Genomic DNA, 13,978 nt, shown 5'->3' on the forward strand with positions numbered 1-13,978 from the left:
ACTGTGACATCTCCATTTTTCACGGCCAGAAAAGACCGATTTCGTTTATGCTTCTATAATAAAATCAGAGTAATCTTCAAATAAAAGTGCTACGGAATTTGTTCCCAAAAACAAAATACGATAAAACTTTATCAAAGCATTTATTAAAGAAATGTATTTTCATTACATTACAAAACTCGGGATGTCATCATCGATACAGAACAAAAGCATAAACATAACATCATGGCCACAAAACAAAAATTGGCCTCAGAACATCATAGGCCTTGCAACAATCTATTCATTTTCTATAAATCCATAATCTCTCGTCAGATCATCCAATTATGCTTTTGTCACTACCTGTAATACAAGAAACTGAGTGGGTCAGGATGGGGAGCCTGGTGAGCATATAGGGTTTTCAACCCACAATAAATAAGTTTATTATTGTTTTCATCAAATCATTAACCCGATTACCCGTTCCCGTTATCCTCACTTTACGTCCCTAAAGCATCTATTAAATGGGACCTGACCTAAGGATTCTTCTTCGGGGTGACAACACTGCTTAGGGGATTCCTCAGCAATATATGTCAAATAAGGCAACCATGGTGGGGGGGATGGAGTACATATTCAAAAACACCTACAGATTGCGAGCCTGCTAGCGTTCCACTGGACTGCCTAGAAAAGTCTGTGGTCGTCATTTATACTCCGCTAGATGACTGGATCATCTTTAACATCGAGGCCTCTCATCTTTTTATCACACATCAACTATTTGATCTACCCATGTTCTACCCAACATATTTGTAGATATAAAATACATACACAGTCCAGATCTGAAAAACAAAGTTTACATCTTTCATCCAGCATAACTTTCAAAGCATAAAATACATATACAGTCTACATCTAAAGAAAAAGTTCAAATCTGAAAAGAAAGAAGTTCAGATCTTTCATCCAGCATAGATCTCAAAGTATACAGTTTAGATCTGAATAAAAAGTTTAGATCTGAGTTGAGAAAGTGTAGATCTGAAGGAAAAAGTTTCAGATCTGAAAGAAAAAGTTTAGATCTGAAAGATAAAGTTCAGATCTGAAAAGAAAGAAGTATAGATCTTTCATTCAGCAAACATCTCAGGTAAACAGATAACATATATATACACATAGCACATAATTTATATAAAATACTTCATATCTAAGTGTAAGATGAAAGTGACTATATACTCACCTGATAAGGGGTGATTCGGACAACACTTCGCTTCTTAAAACAATCTTCTTTGACGAAATCGGGAGGTGTGCTTGAAAACCAGGCTCCGCGCGGGCAGAGTTTCAAACCGAAAAACCCATTTTTCTCGAAGACTTCGGGCTCTCCGGGCCTTTCTTCTAGTGCTAGGGAGGTATCCTAGGCTTTGGGAGGTTGGGGAAGGTTAGAGAGAAGTTAGAGAGAGAAATAGATTGGTTTTGGTGTGTGAAAAATGGCTGCCCTCGCAACCCTTTTATAGGTGTGCGAGGCCTCGGTACGCTAGGCGTATTGCTGACCTACACGACGCGTAATGCGAGCTCGTACAACACGTGTCCGAAGCGGCTTGGTGCGACGTGGCTCAGTGTGGACCGAGGAAAGGGAGTTCCCTGGGCATAACTTCTTTCGAAGCGGGGCGTACCTAATACGCGGGGAGTCCGAAGCTTACGTTGGGCGTCCAAAGTGCGATGTGTCATCATCCTGTGCGAGACCGTGGGGAGCAAGCGACGGATGAGATGTTGCCACGTCATCGCTCCTCGCAAATTCGAATTTCGTTTTCAAAAATTCATAACTCTCGCATACGAGCTCCGTTTTCGACGTTCATTATATCCACGCGTAGGCGGGACCATGCTCTACAACTTCCGTTTAGACTCTGTTGGCTAATTTTGACTTTATTTTTAAAGTTATATTTTTAACAGGCCGGGACAAGAAAAGTCCGTTAAAAATTCATAACCTCTTCATCCGATGTCCATTTTCGTATGTCTTTTTACCGTTGCGCTACTATTAACAAGATCTTCGATTCTCGTTTAGGTTGTGTCGGCCAAAAATGGATCGATCTCTCATTCGAACTCCGGGCCGTGTATTGCTGATCCGAAACTTAGAAAAATCATAACTTCCTTATACGAGGTCAGATTTGGGCGTTCTTTTTATGCACGTTCTCGGTTTAACGAACACTACGACTTTTGTTTAGATCGCCAAGGCTAAAAAGTCTTCTATCGTAAATTCACTATTTACGTCTCACAGTGTCGTGTCGGTTCTGTCGCGAAACTTCGACAGGTCATAACTTCTTCGTTATAACTCGGATTTCGGAGTTCTTATATATCCGGAATCCTTGTCACGACCACTACAACTTCCTTCATCGATATCGGGTTTATCTCACACTTTATTTTTGACGCTTATTTTCATTCTTAATTTATTATATCATTATATTTATGTATAAAGCACATAAATTCACATAATTCACATAATAATCAAATAATTCATCTTTATTACTTTAAAATGGGTTACAATGATTGACCTAGACTATTACATCATCTTACTAAGGCTTAGCCCAGAAACACGGGCGTTACAGCTAGGGACGGTGTTTATCAACCCATTGCGAGCCTAGCGAGTGGTTTTAGTGTGACACTCCTCGCAGTCGAAATGTAAATCTATAAAAATAATCAACTTATCTTTTTCGGATATTTGGTTTTTAAATAAGGAAAATGACTTAAAAGGGTAATATATTTTTCGATTTGTATACATTTGTCACCGAGTTTTTTTTCGTCCATATTTACCCTCTTCAACTAGTTTAACCGTACACATTTAGTCTTAATGACCGGCTACATCAGGTAAGCAGGAAAAATGACTTAAAAGGGTAATATATATCTCACTTTGTACACATTTAGTCCTTACTATTTTTTTCACATTTAGTTTTTTATATTTTTTTGTTGCAAAATAAGTCTTTGTTGTTTTTGTACACATTCAGTACTTATGGTCGGTTATTTTAGGGTTTCTCACATCATCCTATGCAGCACAATCATTAATAAGGTGTTCGGGTTGTTCATGGTTATGGCCATCGCGGCCTCGGCTGCTTGGTTGCTTAGTTTTTGTGGTTTGGCTTAGGTCTTATGTTCTGGACGTCGTGACTTCTTCATACGATCATGAATTTTAACGATCTTTATATCGACACGTTTGTATTTAAGTTTACTAAATTTTTTGTTTAGATTACTCCCGTTAGAAAATATATATTTTTCATTACAATTTAGAAAAACATTCATACATACATTCGTAAAGAACACATGGATATAAAGATCCTAAGTAAAATTATATTACTTTTTAACGGGAGTAATCTAAACGAAATATATATTAGACTCAAATACAAACGCGTGAATATAATGATCGTTAAAATCTGTGACCGTATGAAGAAGTTACGACATTCAGAACACAAGACCTAAGTCAAACCACAAGTACTAAGCAACCAAGCAGTCGATGCTACGATGACCATAACCATGAACAACCCCCAAACACCTTATTAATGATTGTGCTGCGTAGGACGTGAAAAACCCTAAAAAAACAGTTCACTGAATGTGTATAAAAACAACAAAGACTTTTTTTTGCAATAAAAAAATATTAAAGACTAAATGTACCAAAAAAATATTAAGGACTAAATGTGTAGACAGTGAAAAATATATTACTATTTTAAGTCCTTTTTTCGGATTACCTGGAATAGCCGGTAATAAATACTAAATGTTTACAGTTAAATAAGTTGAAAGAAAAAATATAGACAAAAAAAAAAAAAAAACTCAATCAACAAATTCTCTCTAATAAATGAAGGTTTTTTTTGCCCTTGTCACACTCTCATTCAGTTTGTCAAATGTCATTTTGTGATTATTTTGAATTATTTTTGTGGTTATTTTGATTTTTTTTTCCACATGCCATTTTATAAGTTTTTTTCTATTTTATTAAATTCTACATAATATTTTAATGTAATAATTGCAATAAATGTAATAATAAATGGATATCAGTTTCATTAATGAATTTATCTTTTAATTTCAAAATTTTCAAAATTAAAGGTCATTAGTTTCTTTTATTTTTTTAAATCATTTGTTTAAATTTAAAAGATAAAAAAACATTTCCATTATTATAATTCATTATTTTTCTTATTTTCTTATAAATTCAAAGTTCCTAAATATTTTGACATTTATATTTAGTTTTTTTTAATTAACTCATATAATACATGAGTCTCACAACTAATAAATATAATATATATATATATATATATATATATATATATATATATATATATATAGAGAGAGAGAGAGAGGTGGAGGTTCAATTGAAAAAAAAGGTTGAGAATGGGGGAATCATTCTCAGTCACTCATTTATTTTTGCCACAAAAGCCTCCGTCGTACCAGCGGAAATGGGAAAGGAATAGACATGTGTTTTCCAACAAAACATGTTTACTTAAATTATGCTAATCATTACCTTAATATATACAAAAACATGGTTTTTTCGTTTTTTTTTAATTTTTAAGAAGCTATTTTTATCGGAAAAATGATTTTTAAATATACCAAAATTCATGATTTTTTATTCTCTACAAATAGACATCCATATTGATATAGTTTTAAGATAAAATAATTTTTTTTTTTATATTTTCAGCTATCGTTATTCATAAGTGAATAAAAATGCATCAGATTTTTATTACAGTACATTCGTTATTCACTTATGAATAAAAAGTATGATTACTTTTTTTTTACAATTTAAGTATCATTCATATATGAATATAGCATATAATAAACATAGTATATTCATATTTAAATATTAGCCGATGCATTCACTTGTGAGTATTAACATAGTATATTCACTTGTGAATATTAGATGGTATATTCACTTATGAGTATTAAATGATATTTTCATATGTGAATATTACATAGTATTACATGGTATATCACATGTGAATATTACATAGTATATTCACCAGTGAATATTAGATGATATATTCACTTATGAATATTACACAGTATATTCACATATGAATATTACAATGTATTTTCACAAATATATATAATTTTATTTGTTATTCACATATGAATAACATACAAACTTGCATATTTGTCTTGTGTTTTTAATAATCATATACTGATTCAGGTGAGAAAACATATTCATATGTGAATATAACGTGGTAATTTAGTTTATGCATTTCATCAAACAGTTGGAGTGCATACAAGTTAACTATTTTAAAAATGTTAAAAACATGATACTTCCGATTCAAGTTATCAATTTCAAATCATCATATACTTCCGATTTCGACTTCAGATGCAACATCCTATGTCTCATCGATTTCTCACTTTGATTTTGATTTCCGAAAATCCGATTGGGAACCTGTGAGTACCGATTTCGACTCCTTCAATGTCGACTGTGACTGCGAGTCCAGAACTTCGATTCCAATTTCATGAACAGCGAAGAAATTCCGATTCCAACTGAGTTCGTTTGCGAATCTGGGAAATTCCAATTCCAAATCCGTTATGAACTATAACAAATGCTTGCAAGCTACGAACATTCGGAATATTCAACAAAGAAATCAATGAATTTGATGAATTTGGGTTGCGAATCTGTCTTGAACGGCGAACCTCCCAGCTACGAAGATCGATTGAAGGTTACGTATTTGAGATTGAAGGTTATTATCATATTTACAAGTTTGCCACCGTGTCTTTTTATGCTTAGATTAAATGAGTAGCTGAGAATGATTCCCCCATTCTCAACCTTTTTTATTTTTTCAATTGAACCTAGCTCTCTCTCTCTCCCTCTCTCTCTCTCTCTCTCTCTATATATATATATATATATATATATATATATATATATATATATATATATATATATATATATATATATTTTTCAAGCAAAAATCACGTAACTACAAATTACAAAGCGGTATATATATATATATATATATATATATATATATATATATATATATATATATATATATATATATATATATATATATATATATATATATATATATATAAAGGTTCAAATGAGAACCAGAAAAAGTTAAGAACCATAAGAATTATTTTTTTACCTTATAACTTAAATCATCAGACATGACAACTTTTCTCTCCTCTCTCTCTCTCTCTCTCTCTCTCACCTCCTACTGCTGCCGACGACCACCACCATCGCCGGCACCACCGTCGGCACCGTCACCGTCGTCGGAATACAAGGATCTTCAGATATAGGGCCGCCGCCTTCAGATCTGAAGCATTCACCTTCAAATCTGGTGTATTCGCCTTCAGATCTAGAACCCCCGACTTTAGATCTGTCATTACCACCGAGCACCACCTCCTTCCACCGCCATCTATCTCACCAGCACCGACTATCGTCTTCCATCAGCCGCTTTTCTTTGCTGGAACACCTAGAAAACACTACACTCTATTTTGAAGTCTGAATATTTCCAGATCTCCAATGTTTCAGATCTGATGAAGCACGAGAAAAACAGTTCGATCTGCTTTGCCGGAATAACAGATGTGACAGAGTATGAAGCTCTTTGTCGCCTCCAGATGTCCGACCACCTCCAAATCTACTTCTTTATTCAAACAACCACTGGAGACCGCCTTTATCTTCATTTACACCCGATCAATTCAGATCTGATGTAGATCTGAGAATTTGGTGTTATTATACAAAGGTTTTTCTTTCTATTTCATCATTCCATCGTTGGATCTACATCAGATCTGTTCCCCCACCGTTGGTGTCGTTGTCGGAGCATCAAAAATCACAAATCACAGTCATCATCTCAACCTACAGGTGGTAATCTTGATCTCGTTTTGTTTCAGAACTCTTAAGCTTATTTTTTTCTCTGATATGTTCCATTACCGGCGAAAAGTTTGCCAGATTTGTACCAGATCTGTTATGTGTCGCCTCCTTCTCATCTATAACTCATTTTCGTCTCTGTCTCTCTTATCTCTGGTCAAAACAACACCAAATCGACATCATATCTAATGTGTTTGTCCATTTTAATATTAGATCTGGTGTGTGTATGGTGTTTACATTGATGGTGCTTACAAAAGGAAGTTCTGAAAAAAAAGATGCACACAAGGTGTTTGATGAAATGCTTCAATAAAATTTGGTAAGTTATTAAGCTGTGAATTTAGTTATAAATGCATATTTTTTGTATATTAAACTATGAAGTTTGTGTATTTAGCTGTGATATTTGTGAATAAAACTGTGAATTGAATGCATTAAGCTGCGAATTTGTTGTTCAAACTGTAAATTGACTATATTAAGCTGTGAGTTTTGTATATTTAACTATGAATTAATTGTATTAAACAGTGAATTGATTGTATTAAAATTTTTAAGTTGATAAATATGCTTTTGAATACATACTTTTTTGTATTAAACAGTGAATTTTTTGTATTTAACCATGAATTAAAAGTTTTAAGTTGATAATATGTTTTTCTACTTGCATCTGTTGTAGATCTATATGATATAGTTTTTTTTTTTGTTTTTTTTTCTGTTAAAGTGTGAATTTGATGTTTTAACCTCTCATTTGTCGTATAATTTTGTTAATCTTAGTTTTAACTGCTATTAAGTTGTGAATGTATACTTTTTTTTTAATTAAACTTTGAATTTATTATACTAGTTTGTGAATTTTCTATATTAAATTGTGTATTAATTGTAATAAGTGTTTTAAGTTGATAATATGAATGTGAATACTACTTTTTGTGTATTAAAATGTGAATTTAGTGTACTAAGCTGTCATTTTTGTGTTTTAAACTGTGAATTGATTGCATTAAGCTTTAAATACGAATTGACTGTATTAAGCTGTGAATTTTCTGTTTGAGCTGTAGATTGACTAGATTAAGCTGTGAATTATGTGTATGAAACTATTAAGTTACTTGTATTAAGCTATGAATTTTGTGTATAAACTTTGAATTGACTATATAAAGAGTGTTAAGTTGAAAATATGGTTGTGGATGCATATTTTTTGTGTAATAAACTTTGAATTTTGTGTACTAAACTGGGATTTTTGTGTTTTAAATTGTTAATTGATTGCATTAAACTGTGTATTTTCTTCTTAGACTATGAACTGACTATATTAAGCTGCGAATTTTGTGTATTAAATTATGAGTTGATTGTATTAAGCTTTGAATGAACTGACATTAAGCTGTGATTATTTTATAATTTTTTGTTTGCTTTTGAAATAATGTAAATTTTATTCACGGCTTAATATATTAAATTCACAATTTAATATATGAATGATTTATGTATAAATTTTTTTGTTAATTTTTTTCTAAATATATTTACTTTTTGTGTTGTATAAGTATGTAAGAATACATTAGTTTTAATAATAATTTTGCATTAAATTCAAAATGAGTGAAATAAATGGTTTTATTAGACTGTGAATGTAGTATTTAAGTTATTAATGCATGACTTTGTTTACAGATCTGATTTAGAAGAAAAATAATGGTTGTGATGCTGGTACAAGTGGTTGGTGGCAGCGTGTGGTGGTGGTATTAGTAGAGTTTAATTTTGATTTCTTTGAGTTTGTGAATTATTATAAAGTGGGTTGTATTAAGTTGTGAATTTTGTGAATTAAACTATAAATGGACTGTATAAACTTGTAATTTATATAAGTTGTGTGTTCAAATATGAGAGCATATAAGAATGAAAACAGTATACTGCAAAAATTACAATTTTTCCCTTTTTGTATCGAAAAGAGAAAAGAAATAGGATTTTCACATGTTTAATAAGAATATCATGTAAATATTTACTAACTAATGGGAGTTCTTAGGGTTCTTAATCTTTTGTTGTTCTCATTTTAACCACTCCATATATATATATATATATATATATATATATATATATATATATATATATATATATATATATATATATATATATAGAGAGAGAGAGAGAGAGAGAGAGACGTAAGTTCAATTGAGAAAATAATAAAGGTTGAGAATAGGGGAATCATTCTTAGCCACTCATTTATTTTTGCCGCAAAAACCTCCGTTGTACCAGCGGAAATGGATAAGGAATACACATGTATTTCCAACAAAACATGTTTCCTTAAACTATGCTAATAATTACCTTAATATATACAAAAACATAGTTTTTTTCGTTTTTTTAATTTTTAAGAAGCTATTTTTATCGAAAAATGATTTTAAATATACCAAAATTCATGATTTTTTATTCTCTATAAACAGACATCCATATTGATATACTTTTAAGATAAAATAAAAAATTTACTTTTTTAATATTTTTGTAACATCTCAAACTTCAGAAGTATGATTTAGGGGCTTATGTGTAATTTAAGGAGTCTACTCGGCGAGTAGGTACGTCTACTCGTCGAGTAGGAGCGGGTTTTGGCTACGTGCTTAAGTGACCAACTCGCCGAGTCGGCGGCTGGCCTCGACGAGTTGGTGCTGGGAAGAGAAAACCCTAATTTTAGGGTTTGCACCCTATTTAAAGGACCTCAAGTCCTTACCTCGTCCCCCTTATAACCTCTTGAGACCCAGAAACCCTAATTTCCGTGAGTGAGAGCTTGGAGAGTGTTTTGGAGCTTTGGGAGGTGACTTTTGTGAAGGAAATTTGTAGATCAAGAGGCTAGCATCAAGATTTCTGTGTGGATCCAGAGCCTACTTCAGTTTGGCCACGTTTTGGAGGTAACCAGCTGTTACCTTAACCTCTTTTCCTTCTAGAATCATTCATATGTGGAAACTAGGGCTTTCTTTAGTTATTCATGAAGGGATTTTGGTGTGAGGGCTAGATCTGAAGTTGAAACTTCAGATCTGAACCTCTTTTGAGTCCTAAGTCCATAAAGTTTCCAACTCTTGCAAGGATGAGACTCTCCCAAGGTGTAAAGCTCCATTAGAAGCTTAGATTGGTCATTTAGGGCCTTTAGGGCCTTGCATGTGCGTAAAGTTTGCAACTTTACGTGATAAACATGCCTTAGAAGCTTGGATCTGTAATCTGGAACCTTGGCATGGCTTAAAAGTGTCTGCATGGATGAAGGTCTGAAAGGACTCGGCGAGTTGCATAGTCAACTCGGCGAGCCACATGAAGATGGCCATGAACACGACGAGTTGAATGAACAACTCGGCGAGTCCGTTGAAGATTGCCTTGAACTCGGCGAGTCGTTCGAAGACTCGGCGAGTCGGCTAGGATTTCTCCCAATGCTTGGACATGTATGAACTCGGCGAGTTAAAGGGGAACTCGACGAGCCACTCAAGGATCTCACGACTTCTCGAGTTCAGGAAGGAATCGACGAGTCGGTGAACTGCACTCGACGAGTTGAGTCAACATGGACTGTTGACTTTGACTGTGGACTTTGACTTGGACCAAGGGTTGACCAGTTGACTTCTGAGGGTATTCTGGTAATTTGGAGATTTATGAAAAAGGGTTTTATGGTAACTATAGGTGGTGGAGTTCATGTTGGTGATCCGAGAGTTGAGCTTTCTAGTTTCAGACGACAGTTTCGAGGTGAGTTATCCTCACTATATTAAGGGGTTTAAGGCACCAAGGCCGGCCCATTGGATATGTTATCCTAGCAGTGGTTATGTCGAGTATGAGTTAGCGTTGCATGCTAATGGTTATGTCAGTTAGGTAGGTCTATAGGACTACCTGTGTTGTTATATGAATATTTGCATGCTCAGTAGTTATGTTATATGTTGATATGTTATGTGGGATGGGTTGAGGTAATACTGCTCTGTGCGGTAACCAACAAACCCGAGAGTATTCTAGATATGAGATGAGGGCCCGGTAGGCATTCCAGACTCATACTGAGGACTCGGGAGTATTCCAGATATGAGCTGAGGGCCCGGTAGGCATTCCAGACTCATACTGAGGACTCGGGAGCATTCCAGATACGAGCTGAGGGCCCGATAGGCATTCCAGACTCGTACTGAGGGCTCGATGGCATTCCAGATACGAGCTGAGGGCCCGATAGGCATCCCAGACTTGTACTGAGGGCCTAGGGGTAATCCAGCTTGTAAGGCTGTGGACCCATTGCATGCTGTTTTGTTTGTTATGATATGTTTATGTGGACAGTATGTGTATCGGTATTTTGGGGGAACTCACTAAGCTCTCGGGCTTACAGTTTCAGTTTATTGTTTCAGGTACATCAGGGGATCGCGGCAAGGCGAAGGTGTGACCGTACAGCTCCTCATGTTTTGTCTATGTTTCTGGGAAACTCTGATATTATACATTTTGAAAAAAAAGTTGTAATGATTTTTAATGGTTTAAAATGTTTTTAAAAGATTAAATTGGTTGAAATTTTTCGGGTGTGACAAGTTGGTATCAGAGCCTTGGTTTGAGTGAACTGGAGGAACATTCATGTGAATCCAGTCTCAAATCAAGGAAAGGTTTTCAAAACTGTTTTAAGAATTGGTTTTCAAAATAAATAAAGGAGGATGCAGGGTGTACGATCAGCCGGAGCCAGAAAGTAGACCCCAAAATACCATACAGTTATTTGATATTGTGATATGTTAGAACAGCATGTTAGTACTAAGATAGGGATCCCCAGGAATCGTATGATAGAATTGCCTGATCTTTGATGCCTTATCTTATGTAGAGTACCTCATTGATTGTTTTATGACTCTTTCGCGTGTGAACTAACTATTGGGTGAATACTCTAAGTCACATGCTACAGGGTTTAAATGGCCTTAGGGTAAGGTATTTGGTCCTACTGCGCAATTCTTGTCTGAGTCCAACCGTTGTAGGATTGAATCTTTTAGCCTAAGATTGTTTAAGTCGTGCGGCATGTGATTGTATTCATGCAATAGTTAACTGGCACCAATGGAGGGTCGTGTGGCAGTTGGTGGTAGGGTGGGTTGTGAGAGGCCGAGAGGCCAGTTATGTGATATTTAGCATTCCTCCAGGAGTGAGGATCGAGCGGTCGCTATGTATATGTATATGGTAGGGTGTTGTGGTGATACTTGAGACAAATATGGGTAGGTGTGGAAGGTAGTATGGGCCCGTACTACTGAAAGCACAGGCACCATACGCGTGTCAAGGAAGTCACAACCTCTAGGGTTTGGTTGGGGGTAGGTTACCCGTCATGTATGCGGCTTATCTGATATCTTCCTGGTATATGTTCAATATAGTGATGGCAAATCGATTTGAGGCGGGATCCGGATCAGGATCGGGAGCGAGTGGCCAGGATAGGCCAGTATTGTCCATCGATCAGATACGGGAGATGATTTCCGTGGATGTTTCTCAGATTTTGCAAGAAAAATTATTCGGTGTCGTGGACCGGGTCACCGCCAGGGTGATCGCCAAGTCGAGGAGCAAGTTGCAGCGTTGCAATCTGTGAGAGATGTTGCTACCGGGATGACTACTGGGGGAGTGCCGGTGGTGGGGTCACAACTAGGAAAGAGGAAGAGGGACTATTCAGCAGAGGACGAAGAGTTGGATACAACTAACTTAAGTACTGGAAGTCAGGAGGGTCACGAGGTGTGTGGCAAGTGTGGGGGAACCCATGGATTTGCTTGTCACAAATTCAGGTGCTACAAGTGCGGGGAGAGAGAGCATGTGCAACGGGATTGCAAGAAGGATCAGATATGCTTTCACTGTCACCAGTCAGGTCATTTCAGGTCCAACTGTCCTGCGTTGAGGACGGAAGGAATTCAGATTCCAGTGATCATCGTTCCTCAGGAGGTCAAGGTCGAGCCGCAAGAAGTCTCTGGTATGTAATTGGAAAACCCCATTCTGTAATTATATTGTGGTCATGTCGTCTGTGATCGGTATTTATTCTGTCTTAGAATATTGTTGAGTATGGATAAGCAGTAATTTCGGGTTAGTTGCATGTTCTATCTGATCCATGTGTTGCATGAGTTGTTAGGCCATTGGGGGTGTCAGGAGAAATTTATTATCAAAGGATTGTAGGTGATTAGAGTTCAGGGATTCATTAGAGGATGGGAAGTAGAGTGGTTGATTAGAATTCTTTTTTTCATCTATGGCAAGGGTTGTGCCCTTTTAGTTTTTCGAGCTCAAAGGAGTGAGCAGACTTGTGACCCCAGGATCAGGTTGTATTCCAGCTCGGGGTCAATTGGATGCAGGAATAGGCAACATTATTTCAGCACCGGTGAGCACAGAACGGTCAACGTGGCATAAGTATTTGTGAGGTCCGGTTTGCCTTGGATCTCTTGTATCGGATAGAAAGGATTGATTGTGCGACCTATTGCACTTTCAGGATTGTAAACTATGTCTTGGGAGTAGTTTGTAGTCCGGTTTAGGGCAGAGGTTGTCTCAGCTGCTGCAGTTCAGCTGTGGGCGTTTGAGCTGGTATGTGAGTCAGAGTTCGAACCCTGAAGAGAATGATTTCTAGAGCCCGAGAGCAGGAAGCTTGGTTGGGACACCTTTGGAAAAGGGGGTATCAGGTGGGAGGCCTGCAGATAGGGTCCCACAGAAGGGTTATTCAGCATTGTCAGGATTCAGTGGTTAGCAACCGTTAGTGAATGACGGACTAAAGCGCCAATGGAAGGGGTTCGTTGCCAAGGAAGTGTTCATCTGGTTCTTAGAAGTGTGTGATTAATTGGGATTATCTAGTAATGGAGCACTAGTGGGAAAGAGTTGGTTGTCATTGGATCGATCGTTGGGAGGTGAGAAGGATTGAGAATCCTATAACTTTCATGTATTATGAAGGCTTAGTCGAATCTAAGTGGGGGAGTGTTACCCCGAGATGCGGAAGTGGGAGGGATTTTGAAACGGGGATAAGTTTCACAACCCGATAGGGAGAATGGAGGCCCTAGTGGCTGCTTGGGTTGAGGGTTGTGTTGATTGGGGGTTTGGCAAGACTCCCCAGCATAAGAACACGTCTTCTGGGTGCTTGATAGCAGAAGTTGGGGAATCAGGCTGGGATTCTGGCCATGAATTGAGTTCAGTTGTGTGTTAGTTCGAGTGCGTGTTCGACCAGTATGGAAAGTGTTATAAGACTACGGGGGTAGCCGTAGCAATCACTATCAATCAGTAGGTCTGTCCCTAAGTATTAAACATGTTGTTGGATTAGGCTGAAGA

Source organism: Lactuca virosa, chromosome 9 (assembly GCF_052849685.1).
Source record: "Lactuca virosa cultivar CGN04683 chromosome 9, Lactuca_virosa_CGN04683_v6, whole genome shotgun sequence".
In the NCBI taxonomy this organism is placed as follows: domain Eukaryota; kingdom Viridiplantae; phylum Streptophyta; class Magnoliopsida; order Asterales; family Asteraceae; genus Lactuca; species Lactuca virosa.